The sequence below is a fragment of the Neoarius graeffei genome, chromosome 17, assembly GCF_027579695.1.
Source record: "Neoarius graeffei isolate fNeoGra1 chromosome 17, fNeoGra1.pri, whole genome shotgun sequence".
Taxonomy (NCBI): domain Eukaryota; kingdom Metazoa; phylum Chordata; class Actinopteri; order Siluriformes; family Ariidae; genus Neoarius; species Neoarius graeffei.
The window spans coordinates 44,475,458-44,493,912 of NC_083585.1; positions in this window are offsets into that span (position 1 = coordinate 44,475,458).

Here is an 18,455-nt window from a genome sequence, read left to right on the forward strand (position 1 = left end):
CACAGTGCTTGGGAAGCAGCTGGCGGGTTAAGTGCCTTGCTCAAGGGCACTTCAGCCATGGATTTTCCTGCTGGTCCAAGGAATTGAACTAATGATACTTTGGGCCCAAGGCTGCTTCTCTAACCTTTAGGCCGGCTGCCCCAAGTTCTAGCATTTAAAAATTTGTTTAGGTAAAAAAGTGAAAAGGGAGAAAACATGCATTTAAAGATTCTTGACTGAATCCACTGAAAGATGCTCCACTTATCCATCCATCCATCCATCCATCCATCCATCCATCCATCTTCTACCACTTATCCAGATCTGGGTCGCGGGTGTAGCAGCCTAAGCAGAGCAGCCCAGACTTCTCTCTCCCCGGCCACCTCCACCAGCTCTTCCAGGGGAATACCAAGGCATTCCCAGGCCAGCCGAGAGATGCAATCTCTCCAGCGTGTCCTGGGTCTGCCCCGGGGTCACCTCCCGGTGGGGTATGCCCAGAAAACCTCCCTTGGGAGGCGTCCAGGGGGCATCCTAACAAGGTGTCCGAACCACCTCAATTGACTCCTTTCAATGTGGAGGAGCAGTGGTTCTACTCCGAGTCTCTCCCGAATGACCAAGCTTCTCACCCTATCTCTAAGGGAGAGCCCAGCCACCCTGCAGAAAAAACTCATTGCTACCGCTTGTATTCGCGATCTCATTCTTTCGGTCACTACCCATAGCTCGTGACTATAGGTGAGAGTGGGAACGTAGATGGACCAGTAAATTGAGAGCTTTGCCTTTTGGCTCAGCTCTCTCTTTACCACAACAGACCGGTTTAGCGTCCACATCACTGCTGATGCTGCCCTGATCCATCTGTCCAACTCCCACTCCCCCTTACCCCCACTCATGAACAAAACTCCGAGATACTTAAACTCCTCCACTTTGGCTAGCAACTCCCCCCTCTCCCCACTTACCTCTACATTTATAATCTAATTTACTTCTGGAAAAACAGTACTCCTGTCAAATTTGAAATAATTAGCAGTTTACAATAGGAAATTCTGATTATCATATCACCTGAGGCAAAAGGCAGTCACATCATTGGTTTGTTATCCGACTGTGTTCACCTGTTTAGTGTTACTCCTTGATTAGTTTGTCTCTGTATACCCTGCTGATTTTTTTGTGAAATCTTATCATGGAGCAACAACACAGCATCACTGGCCAGGAAGGCTTACCAGCGCCTCTACTTCCTCCTCAAGCTGAGAAGAGCTAGAGCCCCAACCCCCATCATGTGCACCTTTTACAGAGGTGCCATTGAGAGCATCCTGACCAACTGTATCACTGTGTGGTACGGCGCCTGCACCACGTCCTGCCGCAAGACCCTCCAGCACATTGTGAGAGCAGCTGAGAAGATCATCGGCACCTCTTTCCCCTCCCTCCAAGACATACACAGCACCCGCCTCACTTGGAAAGCCCTCTGCATGGCAGATGATCCTACCCACCCACTACACAGCTTTTTCAGCCTGCTGCCATCAGGGAGGAGACTGCAGAGTCTCTGAGCTAGAACCAGCAGACTGAGGAACAGCTCTGTCCACCAGGCTGTCAGGATGCTCAACTCTCTCCCTGCTCTGCCCCCTTCCCCCTTTTGCCCCCTGAACACACAAACTTTGGATCCTGCATCCCTCCCCATCAATACACACACTCAGGATCCTGACCCTGAGCAGCGGCGCGGTGGTGTAGTGGTTAGCGCTGTCGCCTCACAGCAAGATGGTCTGGGTTCGAGCCCCGTGACCGCCAAGGGCCTTTCCGTGTGGAGTTTGCATGTTCTCCCCGTGTCTGCGTGGGTTTCCTCCAGGTGCTCCGGTTTCCCCCACAGTCCAAAGACATGCAGGTTAGGTTAACTGGTGACTCTAAATTGACCGTGAATGGTTGTCTGTGTCTATGTGTCAGCCCTGTGATGACCTGGTGACTTGTCCAGGGTGTACCCCGCCTTTCGCCCGTAGTCAGCTGGGATAGGCTCCAGCTTGCCTGCGACCCTGTAGAACAGGATAAAGTGGCTAGAGATAATGAGATGAGGATTCTGACCCCCCCATCAATACCAGACTTTGCCATCATCAAGAACTGGTTACGCACACATCATTTTAGGCAGTCTATAAGCTCATCCAATTTGCACTACTGTTTATAATTGCACTAGCCATACCCACAGACTTTTATCTGTTAGGTGCCTATGCCACTTTATTGTTCTGATGTCAATATCAAGGACTTTTATACTTATCTTATATATGTCTTTTATATATTTTATATATCTCATAATAATCTTTACGATTAGTGTGTATTAGTCCTATATTTTACGCTTAGTGTTTATTTAATGTTTAATGTTTATTGCTACATCATAGGTTTGAGAGTAATGCAATTTCAATCTTCTGTATGTCCTGTACATATTGACAATAAAGTAGATTTTGAGTTTGACTTATTGTCCTTAAGTCCAAGCACTGTCCTCTAATTTCTGTTTAATTGTTTCATTTCTGGTTTTGGCTGTGATCTTTATTCTCTATATTTTATATATAGATTATCCTTGTTTGGCTTCCCCTGCTGTGGATATGATGGATATTGTTGAGTTCACCCATATAAAGAATACAATAAGTTCATGCACTTGGATCCAGCCTCTCAATTCACGTTTCATGTTACACATTTCCTGCTTTGGGTTTCCCAGAATCTAATTTATTGCACTATTAATTTTAAATGAAAATGTTATCTCAATGAATTATACATCTTTCAATTTGTTCTTACTGGCAAGTTACCAAATAATCCTTGATATTATAATAATCCTTGCAGCAGGAATTTCTTTTATTGCAGATGTACTTTGAACTTTTTTTTTCTTATGAATTTTCTGGCATCTTTTGCTCCCTATAGTTATTCTCTCACCCATTTATAATTATAATTATATAAAGATTAATCTATTCATGGCGGCACGGTGGTGTAGTGGTTAGCGCTGTCGCCTCACAGCAAGAAGGTCCTGGGTTCGAGCCCCGGGGCCGGCGAGGGCCTTTCTGTGTGGAGTTTGCATGTTCTCCCCGTGTCCGCGTGGGTTTCCTCCGGGTGCTCCGGTTTCCCCCACAGTCCAAAGACATGCAGGTTAGGTTAACTGGTGACTCTAAATTGACCGTAGGTGTGAATGTGAGTGTGAATGGTTGTCTGTGTCTATGTGTCAGCCCTGTGATGACCTGGCGACTTGTCCAGGGTGTACCCCGCCTTTCGCCCGCAGTCAGCTGGGATAGGCTCCAGCTTGCCTGCGACCCTGTAGAACAGGATAAAGCGGCTAGAGAGATGAGATAATCTATTCATATATCTCATTCATTTGGTTATAACATTACCTCGGTTAGTCAAAGAAAGAATCTCTACTGTTGTATATATCTTTCCCTGAGCATCCATAATCTGGAGATGGTGGATTCAGCACACCTTAGCAACCTCCAGAAGAGGAAACACCTGATTGAACTTTCCCTTTGCTAATCTTGCCACGACTATTAATCCCAAAATGCAGACATCCGTTTTGGTTTATGTGGGTTTATTTACAGACTCAACACAGACTAACCTTAAACTTCACTGGACTCCAGCTGTTTCAACGTTTAAAAAAAAAACCCCACATCTGGATCTGATAGGGTTTCTCTGAGAAAATTGACTGCTGTGGTATCTGATTGGTTCACAAAACACTGCTGTACAAAAGAAACACATGACAGGATAAAAACACTGCCCAGTCCTTTGACCTGCTCATTTGTATTTGTACTGATGTTTCATTCGCGTCCCAGTCGACTCTTAGTGCTGCCTCGTTTAAGTTCAATAGATTCATTACTAGTTTGTTGACAGGAAATAAGTATTTGACTAAGCAGCGCTGCTGTTTTCAATTTGCAAGGGTTTAACCAATTGTATCACTTCCTCTGGGCCTCTCCTACAGTGGATACCGGGAACTGCTGAGATGCCACATGGATAACAGCAATGTTCTTCTCAGTGGTTGTGGCACAAAACTTTACAGATGAAAACAATTCAATAGAATTCCAAATATATATTTTTATAACTCTCTTAACAATAGACATTGTAACAAAGCAGCTTTACAGAAATCCTGACTTAAATTTATATTTAGATCTCTAATGAGCAAGACAAGAGTAGCAAGAAAAAACTCCCTTAGGCAACACGAGGAAGAAACCTTGAGAGGATACAGACTCAAAAGCGAACTCATCCTCTTCTTGGTGACACCGGATAGTAGGATTATAAAGCATTACAGTATAGTGAAGATAACAGAAGGTAAACGTTCTCGACATTGAAGAAATTTGATATATGAAATTATTCATCATATTCTTAAGGAGTAGACATCAGATGGGCCATGCTGTTATAGGAAGAGAATCCATGATGGATTAGTGAGATATGGCTTGATGAGAAAATAGAGGTGGATTACTTTCCAATAACAGCAGCTCCATACAAGTCCCTGTGAATGCACTGTTACTGTAGAACATATTATAGAACGTATTAGAGTGAGTACATTCATATAAAACATACATCATTTAAATTACAGCCAGAATTATTGTCAGGGCCGAAAATGAATCAACATTTCTGACCAATCAGATTTGAGATGGGCGGCACGGTGGTGTAGTGGTTAGCGCTGTCGCTTCACAGCAAGAAGGTCCGGGTTCGAGCCCCGTGGCTGGCGAGGGCCTTTCTGTGTGGAGTTTGCATGTTCTCCCCGTGTCCGCATGGGTTTCCTCCGGGTGCTCCGGTTTCCCCCACAGTCCAAAGACATGCAGGTTAGGTTAACTGGTGACTCTAAATTGACCGTAGGTGTGAATGTGAGTGTGAATGGTTGTCTGTGTCTATGTGTCAGCCCTGTGATGACCTGGTGACTTGTCCAGGGTGTACCCCGCCTTTCGCCCGTAGTCAGCTGGGATAGGCTCCAGCTTGCCTGCGACCCTGTAGAAAAGGATAAAGTGGCTAGAGATAATGAGATGAGATTTGAGATTTCAACAATGCTATGCTATAATGCCCGATAACAGATATCTCTCTTTATTTCACTCAATTGTTTCAGAATAATTTTCACTTTTTGCCACTATGGTCTAATTTGGCCTGTAGGAGGGTCCCCCCCCCCCCCACTATTCATGCTCCTCCCATATTACACTCCTCAGTTTAGTACAGTAAAGGCTTTTGGCAGGCACCTTGAGCATCTGTACAAGAAAACTGGCTTTACAGCACATTCTTGAACCTGGTGCTAGTACTTTGTGTAAAGATTTTCTCCAGTTTTTTCAAAACAAAATCTCCATTCTTATATCCCATTTCCACCAAGGCAGTTCCAGGGCTGGTTTGGACCCAGTGCCTAATCTCAAACTAGTTCCTCACATTGTTGGCTGAAGTGCCCTTGAACAAGGTACTTAACCCCTGACTGCTCCCCGGGTGCTATAGGGTGGCTGCCCACTGCTCTGGGTGTGTGTACGTGTGTTCACTGCTTCAGATGGGTTAAATGCAGAGGATGAATCTCACTGTGCTTGAAGTGTGCATGTGACAAATAAAGGTTTCTTCTTTCAATAGCCAAAGAACTGGCTCTCAGCCAGGAAAACTTTGCTGAATCAGAACCAAGAACTGCTTATGTCAGGGGCTGGGGCAGGATTATCTTTACTAACAAGACCAGCTAAAGCTTTGTGACCAGCATTTAACAAAAGAGAGCTAGTTTAGGGGGTGGCACGGTGGTGTAGTGGCTCACACTGTCGCCTCACAGAAAGAAGGTCTGGGTTCAAGCCCAGTGGCCAGCAAGGGTCTTTCTCTGTGGACTTTGCCTGTTCTCCCCGTGTCTGCATGGGTTTCCTCCGGGTGCTCCATTTTCCCCCACAGTCCAAAGACATGCAGGTTATTGGTGGCTCTGAATTGACTGTGAATGTGAGTGTGAATGGTTGTTTTTCTCTGTGTCAGCCCTGCGATGACCTGGCGACTTGTCCAGGGTGTACCCCGCCTCTCGCCCATAGTCAGCTGGGATAGGCGCCAGCTTGCCTGAGACCCTGTAGAACAGGATAAGCAGCTACAGATAATGGATGAATGGATGGATGGAGCTAGTTTAGTTTAGCAGGGCCAGGCTAGTGACGCTAAAGGGGCTGGGGCTGCATTAATGGGTCCTGGCCAGCAGCCCTAGCAAGGCTGGGTTAGTAGTGCTAGCAGGGCAGGGCTAACAGTGCTAGCCACAGGGCTAGTGGCTGGGAAATTGGAGGTTTAGTGACATAATAATGTGGCTCTTAAACCCATGGAAAAATAAACTTTTTTTTTATTAGAAGGTTTGCATGATGAACCAACTCCAAACCAGCACTAGCACCAGCCCAGAACTAGCAACTGGTTTGTGGAAAGGGGGTATCGTTGTACTTACTGTCCTCCACTTCCCCGGCACTTCCATCCACCTGCATTAACATGAATCATATCATCCTGATTCTCCAACTTTGCTCCCACTGTAACATAGAAAACAATCATGAATTCATCATGAAATCCACACCTCTGTTCATACTTCACTGACAAGCTGCTGTTGATTTTCATCAGCAAATTTAAATCCTACACTTCTTCAGTTTCTCAAGGTGTCCCACAAGGTTTAGTTTTTGGTCCCATTCACATGTTTCCCCTTAGTTCCACCATTTGGTAACATATTCCAAACTTCCATTTTTCTTTTTTCCATTTTTTCTGCCAGTAATTCACAATCAAATGTAACAATAATACTAATAATTTTGCTCTAGGGCCATGTTTTTGTGGAAAGACACAGCAGTCCCTCACTTCAAACTGCTTGGGATAACCTTTAGCCTAGCTTGGATACTGACTGTCTTCCCCTGCTTCTGCTTTGTTCCTGAGTTCTCTTTGTCAGAGAGCTACAGCAGGTAGTGTTGTAGTCCTAAGGACTGCACTATGGTTTATGCTAAGGCTACATCGTAGCACTATTGTTTCAGTTGCCAATTAATTTGTTTGCCAATTTCTAACAATTCCTGCCAGTAAACATTAACCTGAGTGTGTAGGACGCACATGGACAACAAGTTACTTTAAGAACACGGATGATTCAAAGTCACTGTTGTCACTTTGGGTCATTTATTGAACCAAGGTATTGGCAAAATGTATTGCATTCTACTGTATACTTGTACAGTGGCATGCAAAGATTTGGGCACCCTTGCTGAAAATGTCTGTTACTGTGAATAGTTAAGTGAGCAGAAGATGAACTGATCACCAAAAGGCATAAAGGTAAAGATGAGACATTTCTTTTCAGCGTTTTATGCAGGATTTGTGTATTGTTTTTGTTTTGTACAATTGGAGAGTGAAAAAAGAAAAGGAACACCATGCGAAAGTTTGGGTACCCCAATACATTTGAGTTCTCAGGTAACTTTTACCAAGGTTCCAGACCTTAATTAGCTTATTGAGCTGTAGCTTGTTCAAATTCTTCGTTAGGAAAGGTCAGATGATGCAGATTTCAAAGCTGTATAAATTCTCTGACTCCTCAAACTTGTCCCTAAAATCAACAGCCGTGGGCTCCTCTAAGCAACTCCCTCGCATTCTGAATAATAAAATAATTGATGCTCACAAAGCAGGAGAAGGCTACAAGAACATAGCAAAGTGTTTTCAGGTAGCCGTTTCCTCAGATTGTAATGTTATTAAGAAATGGCAGTTAACAGAAACAGTGGAGATCAAGGTGATGTCTGGAAGATGAAGAAAACTTTCTGAAAGAACTGCTCGTTGGATTGCTTGAAAGGCAAATAAAAACCCCTGTTTGACTGCAAAAGACCTTCAGAAAGATTTAGCAGACCCTGGAGTGGTGGTGCACTGTTCTACTATGCAGCAACACCTGAACAAATATGACCTTCATGGAAGAGTCATCAGAAGAAAACCGTTCCTGCGTCCTAGACACAAAATTCAGTGTCTGAAGTTTGCAAATGAACATCTAAATAAGCCTGATGCATTTTGGAAACAAGTCCTGTGGACTGATGAAATCAAAATAGAACTTTTTGGCCACAATGTGCAAAGGTATGTTTGGAGGAAAAAAAAGGGTGCCAAATTCCAGGAAAAGAACACCTCTCCAACTCTGAAGCATGGGTGTGGATCGATCATGCTTTGGGGTTGTGTTGCAGCCAGTGGCACAGGGCACATTCATTGGTCAAGGGAAGCATGGATTCGAATAAATACCAGCAAACTCTGGAAGCAAACATCACACCATCTGTAAAAAAGTTGAAGTTAAAAAGAGGATGGGTCCTACAATAAGACGATGATCCAAAACACACCTCAAAATCTACAATGAAATACCTCAAGAGGCACAAGCTGAAGGTTTTGCCGTGGCCCTCACAGTCCCCTGACCTAAACATCATTGAAAATCTGTGGATAGATCTCAAAAGAGCAGTGCATGCAAGACAGCCCAAGAAACTTGTAGAACTGGAAGCCTTTTGCAAGGACGAATGTGTGAAAATCCCCCAGGTAAGAACTGAAAGATTATTAGCTGGCTACAAAAAGTGTTTACAAGCTGTGATACTTGCCAAAGGGGGTGTTACTAAGTACTGACCATGTCAGGTGCCCAAACTTTTGCTTCAGGTCCTTTTCATTTTTTGGCATTTTACACCTGTAAATGATGGAAATAAAAATGTAATCTTGCAGAAAATATTAAAGAAATGTGTCGTCTTTACCTTTATGCCTTTTGGTGATCAGTTCATCTTCTGCTCACTTAACTATTCACAGTAACAGACATTTTCAGCAAGGGTGCCCAAACTTTTGCATGCCACTGTATGTGGCTTGAATGACAGTAAAGCGCTCTAAAAAAAATGCACTGTTGAGACAATAGCTGAACTTTGTGAAGACTTGCATGAGCATTCTAATAAATGTCTTGTTTCCTTGTTCTCTGTGCTTCCTTTATCCTTTTTGTTTTTGGGTGCCTTTACTGAATGTGGATTTCAGTGGACTTATGTGAGCCATGCTTTCATGTGATCAGATCACTGCTGTGGATATTGAGAATTAACTGGAAAAACTTAAATACTGTAAATTCATGCTGGACTTATATTCTATTTAATCTGGGTCTTCGTTGTTACATGTAGTGTCAGATATCTGAGAGATGCCTTGGTGCTAAAACAAAATAGGATATTGGCAATGAGTCCAAATTGTCTCTTGGTCTCCAACCAGTATTCCAGCAACTGGAATACTGAAGCAAACAGCTTCCTTACTGAAAAAGTGAAGAGCGAAGTAATCCCAACTGACAATCCATACGATACCCATACTCTACCATAAAATCAAGGCTAGTAGCAACGTCTTTTTCACTTAGATTTTAGTGCAAATAGTTAAAGCTGGCCAGAGTTTGGCATTCATTTGAAGTTAACTGCAATGTCCATCCATCATCCGTAATCACTTATCCTGTACAGGGTCGCAGGCAAGCTGGAGCCTATCCCAGCTGACTATGGGCGAGAGGCGGGGTACACCCTGGACAAGTCACCAGATCATCGCAGGGTTGACACAGAGACAAACAACCATTCACACTCACATTCACACCTACGGTCAATTTAGAGCCACCAATTAGCCTAACCTGCATGTCTTTGGACTGTGGGGGAAACCGGAGCACCCGGAGGAAACCCACGCAGACACGGGGAGAACATGCAAACTCCACACAGAAAGGCCCTCGTCAGCCACTAGGCTCGAACCCAGGACCTTCTTGCTGTGAGGCAACAGTGCTAACCACAACACCACCGTGCTGCCTTTAACTACAATGTGGTGTATGTTAAATAATATTAACTGTATGTTTAAGATATCAGTGTTTTCTTTGTTTGTTAATGTTAGGTTTTTAACACACTAATGCTTTCATGCAAACTATTAAAGACAAAGTAAATAAATAACACAAAAATTAATCAGTATTTATGTGATAGAAGGGCCATCACTTTGTATTCAGTTCTACACTGTGGTGATGAATTGAATCCACATGGTACGGCAAGCGTGAAATTACATTTTGTCTAAGCAGCCATGACTCCAACTCTTACTGTCCAACATTGATGACTAATAAGTCTCAATTTTCTCTCTCTCTCTCTCTTTCTGTGTCTGTCTGTCTCTTTATGTCTGTCTGTGTGTCCGTCCATGGCTGGGAGCATTCAGATTCAGCTATGGTGAATCCATTAACAGCAGACTGGCTGAGCTTATGTAACCCAGTTTGAGTTATTTCTCTTTTCCAGTGAGTTATGACCCAGCTTTCTGAATCTGGCAGTCCTCTTTATATATAAACGCTATAATCACTCTCACTCTCTCACATCAAGTATTTCTGAAATGACTTTATGGCTTCTCTACACTAAAAACCAGTCATTTGAAGGTTTATGGTCATCTTGGATTATATCTCGGCTTTTCTCTTACAATTTCAGAGAGTGGCCGTCCACGCTTTATATTCAATATAACTTCCTCTTTCATTGCTAAGCACTAAGCATACACATGTATAAGGATACCATAAGTTAAAAAAATCGCCATGATAAACTCGCAGACAAATACTGGCAGAAAGTTTGTATTTTATGCCAGGATTTTATGAGTTTTATTAGGAATCTGATTCATGACCGACTCGTATAGGTCCACTATTCCTGTTGTTACATTATTGTGATAATCCCTAAATCTCCAAAGTATTGGTTTAAGTATTTGGTCTAAAATCAGATTTTTTTAGTATAATAAATACAATGACCACTGTCCTTATTTACTAAGATCTCAAATAAGTTAGTGTCACATATGATTTGCAAAGAACAATTGTCTGACTGGTATTATATACAAAATAGGGGAAATAGAAAACATTTAAATGAGTTTTTCTGAGAATCTTTCTCGTTATTTTTGAGATACTAAGTTCTCTTTATAAAAAATAATTACGTTTTGAGAACCTTTAATAAAAAAATGGCTTTATTTTGTTTTGCAAGAGAAAAAATTGGTGTATACAAATATAATACCTGCGCTACAGATGTATTAATTTGCACACACAGTTGAAGTGACTGTCCTTCTACCTTTAAATCCTACTGTCGGTGTTAAATTAATAGATTTGCATTTGCTTTGCCCTGTATTCCAAGGCACTTCAAAGCACCTCAAATTAAATACAGATTAAAGCGAACACACACAACAGCTAATACATGCTCTTTTGCTCATGTGAAAGATGCTATCTTCTGTAAATCAGGTTAATAAATTACCGTAGCTTGCACGTTTGTGGGCGTTGTCATGTTTTCACATGCAAACCTTTAGTATGGTAAATCATAGCCTTGGTGTATTTTCCCCACACTTCCTTCATTGTAGTTGTGTTTGTGCAAACATCACTGTTCTTTAGAATACATACCTTACATTGCAACTTTCTAGAGGTCGTGCAAGTTCACTGTGTTCACTACCAATTTTCCGTCTTCCACTTTCTTTGCAAAGCCTGTGAAAAGATTGTCTTTATTTACGTTATGAATAGATGCTTGTGTTCTTTGCTGAATATATTCAATGCCTGCTCTATGTAAGATGATTTCCCTGTGCTGCATTCAGTTCCTTTTGTCCAGGCTCATCCACAGAGAAGAGGAAATGAGGTAATTTGGCCACTGATCTGTTCAATCTTCCAGCATACATCTCAGGGGATGATCCAAAAAACAAAGTTTAATGCTGCTTCGTGGTTTTGCACCACTGCTTTATTTACTCTTTGTTCACTTCCAGGATAGAATGTTCCATCCATTATCTGTAGCCGCTTATCCTGTTCTACAGGGTCGCAGGCAAGCTGGAGCCTATCCCAGCTGACTATGGGCGAGAGGCGGGGTACACCCTGGACAAGTCGCCAGGTCATCGCAGGACTGAGACGTAGAGACAAACAACTATTCACACTCACATCTACGGTCAATTTAGAGTCACCAGTTAACCTAACCTGCATGTCTTTGGACTGTGGGGGAAACTGGAGCACCCGGAGGAAACCCACGCGGACACGAGGAGAACATGCAAACTCCACACAGAAAGGCCCTCGCCGGCCACTGGGCTCGAACCCAGAATCTTCTTCCTGTGAGGCGACAGTGCTAACCACTGGATAGAATGTTTAGCTGTATTAAGACCGTGCCACCCTGGATAGAATGTTTAGCTGTATTAAATACTTCATGTTTAATTTTATGAACCCTTACAGATGTATTAAAGGAGAACTGAAGTCATTTTTAAACTTGCTTTATTTCTTGATTAACATGTTCAATTACATTTTCGGTTTTAGTAACCTTATATCGTGACTTGTCTTGGTAACTAAGTGCAATTAAATATTATATTATCGGCATATTCGGTTTTTAACCATGTTGAATTTAATTTGTTTGGTCCATGGCCGGCGTCACCTATGGTATCTGTGCGATCTTCACGAGACTTGTGCGAGACTTCGAAACGTGAAGTGTCAGCCAGGCGTCAGTGCCGCCATTTTGAAGACTGTTTTCCAAATGAAATATTACACAAAAACGAGTTTAAATGACGATTACTACCTACTTTTTTCAAACTTTCCTGATTGCTATCAAAACAAACAAAACTTCCGGCTTGATTATGTCAGCATTCAAAGGAGGGCGTGCGCGTCTTTTGACAACGTTGGCAGATGTTGGTCACTTTGATTTCCGCTGTACGTTTTACTTCTGTCCTACGATGTCTCGCACAGGTCTCAACGAATCTCGTTTATGGCCATTGCTTTGACACATGGACTGATATATTACATAGCATATTTCAAACACTCATAACTTGCTATAGCAGTGACAAAATAGCTATCAAAAATGCATTCCTATATTTAATAACATGATAAATAGAATTTTGATGATAAAAAATTTGCCTTCAGTTCTCCTTTAAAGCAGATACTGATTAACACTGAAAGCATCCTGTTCTTAATCTTGGGTATGTACATGATGGACCTTTTCGCACATTATATCAAGAATCTCAAAAGACCACATCAATCGTGGTTGCCACATGTGCCAGCTTGTACATGGCTATACATGGCTTGCTGTTTGCACTCTGAGATTCTTTGATCAAGGTCTGCATTCATTTTAATATTTCTCCGTGTCTCACATGCTGATGAGGAAATGAGCAGAGGCAGGGATTGAGGTGTTACAGAGGCACAGCTCGTACTCTGCCATGAGGAAATTACAGCGTGGATATTTTATAATAGGGAAATAACGCTGCTTAAGGAGCCGTAGGGTATCATTTCTCACTAACAGATGGGGAATCACATTTTCCAGCTCTTACAAGCAAATTGTTTACAGGCTCACTTTCTACAACGTTCATTGGAGCAAAATGGGCCAACCATTGTCAACCATTATTTGTGTCTATTTGATTCCTCTAGTTTATAACTCACAAATGCTGTATAAAGTCATGGCAGATTTACTCTGTTAAAATGATTAGCAATTTCAGCAAACCCTCCTGAGCAAGAGAAGCACTTCGTGCTGAGAAATTCACAGAGTCTGTGCCTCAGCTTTGTCAGACTGAGACTCAAGCTCAAAGTACACACACATTTACAACCCTGATTCCAAAAAAGTTGGGACAAAGTACAAATTATAAATAAAAACAGAATGCAATGATGTGGAAGTTTCAAAATTCCGTATTTTATTCAGAATAGAACATAGATGACATATCAAATGTTTAAACTGAGAAAATGTATATCATTTAAAGAGAAAAATTAGGTGATTTTAAATTTCATGACAACAACACATCTCAAAAAAGTTGGGACAAGGCCATGTTTACCACTGTGAGACATCCCCTTTTCTCTTTACAACAGTCTGTAAACGTCTGGGGACTGAGGAGACAAGTTGCTCAAGTTTAGGGATAGGAATGTTAACCCATTCTTGTCTAATGTAGGATTCTAGTTGCTCAACTGTCTTAGGGTTTTTTTTTTTGTCGTATCTTCCGTTTTATGATGTGCCAAATGTTTTCTATGGGTGAAAGATCTGGACTGCAGGCTGGCCAGTTCAGTACCCGGACCCTTCTTCTACGCAGCCATGATGCTGTAATTGATGCAGTATGTGGTTTGGCATCGTCATGTTGGAAAATGCAAGGTCTTCCCTGAAAGAGACGTCATCTGGATGGGAGCATATGTTGCTCTAGAACCTGGATATACCTTTCAGCATTGATGGTGTCTTTCCAGATGTGTAAGCTGCCCATGCCACATGCACTAATGCAACCCCATACCATCAGAGGTGCAGGCTTCTGAACTGAGCGCTGATAACAACTTGGGTCGTCCTTCTCCTCTTTAGTCCGAATGACACGGCGTCCCTGATTTCCATAAAGAACTTCAAATTTTGATTCGTCTGACCACAGAACAGTTTTCCACTTTGCCACAGTCCATTTTAAATGAGCCTTGGCCCAGAGAAGACGTCTGCGCTTCTGGATCATGTTTAGATACGGCTTCTTCTTTGAACTATAGAGTTTTAGCTGGCAACGGTGGATGGCACGGTGAATTGTGTTCACAGATAATGTTCTCTGGAAATATTCCTGAGCCCATTTTGTGATTTCCAATACAGAAGCATGCCTGTATGTGATGCAGTGCCGTCTAAGGGCCTGAAGATCACGGGCACCCAGTATGGTTTTCCGGCCTTGACCCTTACGCACAGAGATTCTTCCAGATTCTCTGAATCTTTTGATGATATTATGCACTGTAGATGATGATATGTTCCAACTCTTTGCAATTTTACACTGTTGGACTCCTTTCTGATATTGCTCCACTATTTGTTGTCGCAGAATTAGGGGGATTGGTGATTCTCTTCCCATCTTTACTTGAGAGCTGCTGCCACTCCAAGATGCTCTTTTTATACCCAGTCATGTTAATGACCTATTGCCAATTGACCTAATGAGTTGCAATTTGGTCCTCCAGCTGTTCCTTTTTTGTACCTTTAACTTTTCCGGCCTCTTATTGCCCCTGTCCCAACTTTTTTGAGATGTGTTGCTGTCATGAAATTTCAAATGAGCCAATATTTGGCATGAAATTTCAAAATGTCTCACTTTCAACATTTGATATGTTGTCTATGTTCTATTGTGAATACAATATCAGTTTTTGAGATTTGTAAATTATCGCATTCCGTTTTTATTTACAATTTGTACTTTGTCCCAACTTTTTTGGAATCGGGGTTGTGTGTGTGTGTGTGTGTGTATATATATATATATATATATATATATATATATATATATATATATATATATATATATATATATATATATAGGGGAGAGCGGGGTAAGATGAGCCACTTTTTACATTTTTCATCATAACTACATGTTAAAGCCATTTTTGCTTCCAGTCTACACACCATACCAAATTTCAAAGTGTACTGTTACTATCTGAGCAAAAAACAATTGATAAGCTCTTATGGTTAGAGTGATATTACCTCTTGAAAAAAAAATGTCAAGTGGCTCAACTTACCCCATGCACAGGGTAAGATGAGCCACTGTGTGGGGTAAACTGAGCCAACACAAATCATGTTAGGTTAACAAAGTAAACAACTTTTATTATTAGAAATGCAATCAATGAATCAAGTCAAGTCAATCAAGTGGGGGATAGGGCCGTTGCATAGAGAAGGGGAGATGAAGAGAGAGGTGATAGAACGAGATGGGATAGGGAGGGATAGATAGATGGATAGAGAGAGAGATATGCGTAGATAGATAGAAAGAGGGATGGTTAGAGAGGGAATGAGAGATGTACTATATTATAGAAATTACTAAAACAGTAGAGCAGTGCCCAAAAAATCTTATTTCTTTCAGTAGGTTAAAACATTGCTAAAACACACTCAAAAAAAGGATTCTAGCTGTCTGTAAAATGTACATAAATCTCGCAAGCACTTTCTACCCAATGTTGTCACGTTAGCAAAATGAAAGTGAAAACATCGTGTAAGATTTACTAGGCAGTTATTCCAAAGACTATGTAATGTTGAACGAACTCAAAGCAGTCAAGCAATTACTCCCACTACCCAGAATGCCACGCTCCAGCCTTTCGACTTGACCAGAGGAAGAACAGTTCGCTTGTCAGCAAGGTAACGGCGGGTAAGGAAATCTCTTCCAATAAATCCTTAATCTTCCTCTTATGAAACAAATCAAAACTCTGAGTAAATTTGTAACATGTTAATATCATACTCTTATTTAGCAGCAGCACACGATATGTTCGATGTTTGATGTTATTAATTACCCTACAATGTAGGCTAATTAATAATAAATCCACAGAGGAATTGGCAAACCACGGTTTTCACCTCAGTGACCATTTTCCTATGAATTCAAAGTGAATTGGTGGCATGTCTTCCAGTATTTATATTCGTGTCCTTGGCCAAGCGTAATGAATTGTCATTTGAAAAAAGCTCATTGCTCCCTTGTTACAGGGGTTAGCACGTGCTCTGATGTGCGGGAGTTTCGCTGGCCTGTACGCGCTGTTTTGTGGACAGGGAATGCTATGGGGGCCTTCAGGGAAGTCAGTGGACGGGAGCAGTCCTTTTTCCATCCAATTCTGAAGCGACTTAAGCCCCATGTCGACTTAATTTAAAGCGACACAAGACGCACCAAAACCGTTTTCCATCACGTGTGTCGCATTAACTTTTTAATGCGCATCATTTTAAAGTGACTTCATTTTGGATGGAAAAAGGACTTCTGCGCTTTGAAACGAAATGTGAATTGAGCCGTCAGCTTCAGTGAGAGCGGTGTTAACTCTACAGCCAGACCATGAAATCTAAGCGGTTTCTGAACGACGAAGTAGCGTGCAGTCTATTCACCTGGCTTATAAATGGGTGTACTTTCTTGAAAGTTGCACACCTTTTACACGTAGGGTCACCTAACCAAGTAAACCATTGAGTGGCCTTTTAAACAATGTTTTAAAAAGGGGGCATTTTGAAATATCATATTGAACCTAAATGTAACTGTAGAACTATGCAACATGTGATAATCTCACCAATTACAGATATTGTGTTTATTGCAGAAGTGTACAACGTCTTGCAGTAGCCTACTGTTAATGCTGGCAAAAAGTGCAATCTGAGTTCTGGAGTATTTCAGGGTATGTTTTACTATGCTTCCATTTTAGGTGTGATGAATGCAACATACCTAGATTGTGTGCGATTACAGCACAGTCATAAGCATCTTGCATTCACACAGATCTTTCAAGATATAGAATGCTTTGCATATCCATTTGTGTGTTAATCACCAAGACTATTTCCAAAAGGTGTATTCAGTTGAGAATTGTATCCTTGTTGTGATATTCAAACAGAGACGACGATTTCCTCACAGGCAGTGGCTTTTGGGTTACCTGACAGCATCAGTGAGCTCAGATGAAATCTCTCCTGGAAGATTTCAAGGTATGAACTGTTTTACTGGGCTGCATCTTCCATCTTCCAATATATTAAACCTTTGCATGTAATGAATGTAAAATATGAATAACCACAAGATTTGAGCTGCTGAAATATTCAGAGACAGTCACTGGCAACAACCCTGTTGCATATCCATTTGAGTAGACCAAGACAACTTCTGGAAGTTACATGTCATATTCACTTGCCATTTGTGTCCTTGTGATCTTCAGACAGAGACTGATCTACCTGGCTGGCAGTGGCTTGTGTGGTACCCTTCAGCATCAGTGAGCTCAGGTGAAATCTCTCTCCTGTGATGAATGTTATATGTGTGGCCACTAGATTTTAACTGTTAAAACATTTGGGTATTAGAGTCAAAGGCTTGGATTGTTTGTTTTGGCCTTTGGAGACACTTGCCCTGTAAACTTGTTACTAGAAGAGCTGAGTAATGATGTAGCAATGTGCACTCTCATTCAGACCATACACAGCTCTTGTACACACTAACAGTGGTTTTTTTTTTTTCTGCCTTAAAACACACTTTTAAATGTTGTATTTTAGAAAGGCCTGATGAATGTTACTAAAACCTATCTAGGTGATGTAGAAATGTGCTTGCTCCCTCATACAGGAGGTGGTTGGGCATTCCAGTAATGTTTTACCAAAATCTGTTTGGGTAATAATGCAGAAATGTGTTTTACATGATGTTCATTGTAGTTCATTGTTACTTTCTCCCCATCACTGCAAGCACTGAGCAGATCATTGAGAGGCTCCAACCACTCCACCACTATTAGTTTTCCAGTGCTAAACACTGTCTGCAGGCATGCTGTGTCTGTAAGTGTGTGTTTGTGAGAGAAGAGAAATGTACACACAGACGAGTCATATCCATGCATGCGTCTTTTACAAACATGCATATTTTGTCTTCAAATATTTATAATTTTCATTGTTGTTTGTTTGTTTAGCTGTTTTTTTTTTTCCCGGAAGAGACAGTTGCCATATCTGTGTGTCGCTTGCATGTCTCCCCAATCACATACATGAACTCTTGTGTACACCAAATGTTTAAGTTTTTATTATTTTATTTATTGCCCTCAAGACACAATTTTAAATGCTGTGCTTTTCTGAATGGCCTGGGGAATGTTCAGAATAAAAGTTCATCTTGAACATCTTGGTTTTGTGGCGTTTTTTTTTTTTAACCTAGATTTATAGCCTTTTCAATGCAAGCTTAACTGTAATGCTTTG